Genomic DNA, 5056 nt, shown 5'->3' with positions numbered 1-5056 from the left:
ACTCGGTGAGCTCAACGCCTCCCTAGTTACTAAATTCTCAGAAACCTGTACTTTTTAATATTCCTTTCCTTCCCTCATTTTGTTTTGACTGAGGTGGAGTCTCCACAGTTCAAGGTGGCCTAGAACTCTATGTAGCCAAGCGTCTGGGCTCAGCCGGCCCACCTGAGTGCTGAGACCACGGCTGTGTACGGCCGCCTCTAGCGCGCACGCGCAGAAGGCTGGCTCCAGGGCTTTCTGTGCGCAGGGAAAACACTGCAGCAGCCGAGAGCCGCATCCACAGCTCACCCCTCTGTGGTATTGGGAGTCAAGCCAGGTAAACCCCGTGTCTCCGAGCTCTACTTCACTGGTCTCCCCCTCTTCCTTCCGTGTTCCCAGCTCTCACTGTGCCGCCCGGGCCGACCTCAAACTCCTGGGTTCGAGTCACTCCCCGGCCTCCAGCTTCTAAGTAGCTAGGCCTGCAAGCATGTTCTACCACACCCGTCATGGGTGTTTCTCCTACGTCTGAGTCCATAGAAGAGGAAGTGATGCGCAAGTCCAACAGAGGAAGCTGGCGAGTGACTCAGACTTTCCTAGTCATGAAAAGCATTTTGAAACGGCCCTTCATGTCAAAGCAAGACTCAGACAACTGAATGAGGCCAGGACGTGCCTTTATGCAGCTGATTTAGGATTCACATGGGGCAGCTTTAGTCACAGTAAGTTGTCTCTGCCAAAAACACCAAACCAAAACCAAAAACACCCTCCCTCCTAGATGTGTTGACATTTGACTTTCCCTCGGGTTTCCTGTGGCCTTGCTGAGCTTCCTGCTCACACCGCCCCAGTGCTGGGCTCCCAGGTGCGCAGCTCCACGTCCTGCTTTGCGGTTTGAAATCCTGTTAGCTGTGTTTTATTTAACTCCAGTTTAAAAACGAAGCACAGAGCCAGGCGTGGTGGCACAAGCCTGTAGTCCCAACACTCGGGAGGCAGAGGCAGGTGGAGCTCTGCGAGTTTGAGGCCAGCCTGGTCTACAAAGCAAATTCACAACAGCCAGGTCTGCACAGAGAAACCCTGTCTTCTTTTTCTTTTTGGTTTTTCAAGACAGGGTTTCTCTGTGTAGCCTTGGCTGTCCTGGACTCGCTTTGTAGACCAGACTGATCTGGAACTCGCAGTGGTCCACCTGCCTCTGCCTCCCGAGTGCTGGAAATACTCTGGTGTGCTCCCACGCCTGGCAAGAAACCCTGCCATGAAAAAGAAAGAAAGAGAGAAAAAAAATTATTAGCATATATTCATTGCACAAAACTGGGTTTTATTATGAGATTTCCGTATACATGTATTACACGTGTATTTCACACATATTTCCCTGTCCTTTCCTGCTAGACCCTTCTGCTTTCACATGTATGGGTGTGTGCAGTCTAGATTCTGCTTATGAGAAAAATTAATATTTTTCTTTCTTTCTTTTTTTTCTTTTCCGAGACAGGGTTTCTCTGTGTAGCCTTGGCTGTCCTGGATTCACTTTGTAGACCAGGCTGGCCTCGAACTCACAGTGATCCACCTGCCTCTGCCTCCCAAGTGCTGGGATTAAAGGCGTGCGCCACCATGCCCGGCTTCCATTTTCTTTATGTATTCACCTGGGCTGTTGTGACTCGAGTCGCAGTGTGTGGCTGAGCAGGTGTCTGTGAGTGCTCAGGACCAGGCAGCTGGCTGAGCAGTTGTCTGTGAATGCTCAGGGCCATGCGGCTGGCTGAGCAGGTGTCTGTGGGTGCTCAGGGCCATGCGGCTGGCTGAGCAGGTGTCTGTGGGTGCTCAGCGCCAGGCGGCTGGCTGAGCAGGTGTCTGTGGGTGCTCAGGGCCAGGCGGCTGGCTGAGCAGGTGTCTGTGGGTGCTCAGGGCCAGGCATCTGGCTGAGCAGGTGTCTGTGGGTGCTCAGGGCCAGGCATCTGGCTGAGCAGGTGTCTGTGGGTGCTCAGGGCCATGCAGCTGGCTGAGCAGGTGTCTGTGGGTGCTCAGGGCCATGCAGCTGGCTGAGCAGGTGTCTGTGGGTGCTCAGGGCCAGGCATCTGGCTGAGCAGGTGTCTGTGGGTGCTCAGGGCCATGCGGCTGGCTGAGCAGGTGTCTGTGGGTGCCCAGGGCCAGGCAGCTGGCTGAGCAGGTGTCTGTGGGTGCTCAGGGCCAGGCGGCTGGCTGAGCAGGTGTCTGTGGGTGCTCAGGGCCAGGCAGCTGGCTGAGCAGGTGTCTGTGGGTGCTCAGGGCCAGGCAGCTGGCTGAGCAGGTGTCTGTGGGTGCTCAGGGCCAGGCAGCTGGCTGAGCAGGTGTCTGTGGGTGCTCAGGGCCATGCGGCTGGCTGAGCAGGTGTCTGTGAATGCTCAGGGCCATGCGGCTGGCTGAGCAGTTGTCTGTGAATGCTCAGGGCCATGCGGCTGGCTGAGCAGGTGTCTGTGGTGCTCAGGGCCAAGCATCTGGCTGAGCAGGTGTCTGTGGTGCTCAGGGCCAAGCGGCTGGCTGAGCAGGTGTCAGTGGGTGCTCAATGCCACGCGGCTGGCTGAGCAGGTGTCTGTGGGTGCTCAGGGTCAGGCGGCTGGCTGAGCAGGTGTCTGTGGGTGCTCAGGGCCATGCAGCTGGACACATTCACTCATTCCTATGGACAGTTCATCCCCTTCCCTCTTTATGCTCCCAGAAGACACCCTGACAGCTGGTCTCACTTGGAAGGGAAGTGCAGCAGCACCATGTTTGGCAGCCAGCATCTTTCTCAGAGAGCTCACACTTGTCACTGGAGGTTTTCAAAGATGAGGAAGCAACATGTGGCATGTCCACAATGAGTGGCACTTGTTTAGACCCTGGGCCTTCCTGGAAGGCTACTGTTTGCAAAAAAAGAAACAGTATGGGGGCTGGAGAGATGGTTCAGTGGTTAAGAGCACTGTCTGCTCTTCCAGAGGTCATGAGTTCAATTCCCAGCAACCACATGGTGGCTCACAACCATCTATAATGTGATCTGATGTCCTCCTCTGCCTGCAGATGTACATGCAGGCAGAGCTCTGTATACATAATAAATAAATAAATAAATAAATCTTAAAAAAAAAAAAAAAAAGAAACAGTTATTTACCGGGCATGGTGGCGCACACCTGTAATCCCAGCACTCAGGGAGGCAGAGGCAGGCAGATCTACAAGAGTCCAGGGCAGCCAAGGCTACTCAGAGAAACAACCAAAAAGTTGTTAAAATAATCTAGAACGGAGTAGGATTTATAAACCAAGCCCCTAAATGAAAAGCTACCTGGACATTTGATGGGGAATGGGGTGGGGAGAGAGTCAGTTCTCTCTAAGGATGTGGCTATGTGTCTGTGGATGAGCACACACCCAGGCATCACTGGGCAGCACAAAATAGAGGTCACAAGGTCACAGGTTATTCAAAAATAGAAGGGGGCTAAAGAGATGGCTCAGTGGTCAGGAGGTCTTGCTGCTCTTCTGGAAGCCGTGGGTTCGATTCCCAGCACCCGCATGTAACATCCTCTTCTGGCCTCTATGAGCACCAGGCACCCAAATAGTGACAGACATACATACAGGAAAATACACAAACACAGAGAGTGAGAGAAGATAGAGCACGCATAGGAAGGGGCCAAGGGGACGATCCAGGAGGAGGGAGGGAAAGAGTTAGAATATGACTGAAAGATATTGTAGGAGATTCTCAAGTAATTTTTAAAGGTTAAGATGAAGGCTTGGCATGTGATACCTGATTTTTTTGTTTTGGTTTTTTGAGACAGGGTTTCTCAGTGTAGCCAGAGGTTGGTAGATCTACAGAGGCCAGCCTGTCTACATAGCAAATTCCAGGCCACCAAGGATTACATTGGGGGATTCTGTCTCAGGCGCAGGCATGAGAGAGGCTGCATGGGGGTGGGTGAGGGAGAGAACCTCCTCAGAAAGCTTCCAGATAAAGTACCCCCCCACCCCCCACAAGCAAAATCCCCTGACGAGTCTTCATACCAAAAGCCCCAGCACAAGGAAAGACCTGAGGTTTTACCCTTTTGGGAGTGGGTGGGACGCTGTACTTTGTGGTCATTTGTTCAGCATAGCAACTATGACAGACGGGACAGAGGAGCCAGGAATCCTAAATCACAAAACTGCTTCTAACTCCCCAAAGAAAGCCGCGGGGAGGCGTGGCCTGATTCGGGATGTGGGGTTGGCAGGGAGGCGTGGCCTGATTCGGGATGTGGGGTTGGCCTAAAGCAGAGGCTCAGGGTCTGTGATCCCAGCACTGGGGAGGCAGAGACATGCAGACCTCTGGGAGTTCCAGGCCAGTGTGGTCTACAAGAGTTCAGGACAGCCAGGGCTAAGTAGAGAATTGGGGCCAGCCTGAGCTACATGAGACCCTATCTCAAAAACCAAAAGCACCAAGAATATAAATCATAGCATAGGGCCAGACATGGTGGCGCACGCCTTTAATCCCAGCACTCGGGAGGCAGAGGCAGGTGGATCGCTGTGAGTTTGAGGCCAGCCTGGTCTACAGAGCGAGTCCAGGATAACCAAGGCTAACACAGAGAAACCCTGTCTTGAAAAACAAAACAAAACAAAAAAACCAATAAAACAAAACCACCCCAGTCATTTGAGACACAAAACTGCATGTTAGTTGTTGGGATCCAGACGCAGGACAAGCGGCTGAGGTGCCCATTTAACCAAAGCGGACCTGGCCTCCAGGGTCTCCCAGCAGCCCTCAGTCTCTACCTGTTACGGGGCATGGCTGGCATACCCAGCCCTCCACCCTGAACTTTCCAGCCCTGGGGCGGGGCTCCACCCAGCTTTATATAATCCAGACTTTTGGTTCCTCTACCCCCCCCCCCCCGTGGGAGTGCGCTAGCCCCCTTTTCCAGTCTCTCTCTTCATGGTGACTTCACTGACACTCCAGTCCTGTGAGGTCAGTGAACCTGCCAAGAGCTGCCCCCAATAAGCCTGCATTTATATACTCTAATTTGGCTTGAATTGGCTCATTTTGTCTTTGGAGACGACCCTTCATTAGTATTCAGACAGACAGCAAAACTTAGGGATAGAAGAATGGGGGAAAGGTTGTGAGCTTTGCCCCAGGTGAAAGCAG

Source organism: Acomys russatus, chromosome 15, assembly GCF_903995435.1.
Source record: "Acomys russatus chromosome 15, mAcoRus1.1, whole genome shotgun sequence".
NCBI lineage: Eukaryota > Metazoa > Chordata > Mammalia > Rodentia > Muridae > Acomys > Acomys russatus.
This window is presented reverse-complemented; position numbering follows the sequence as displayed.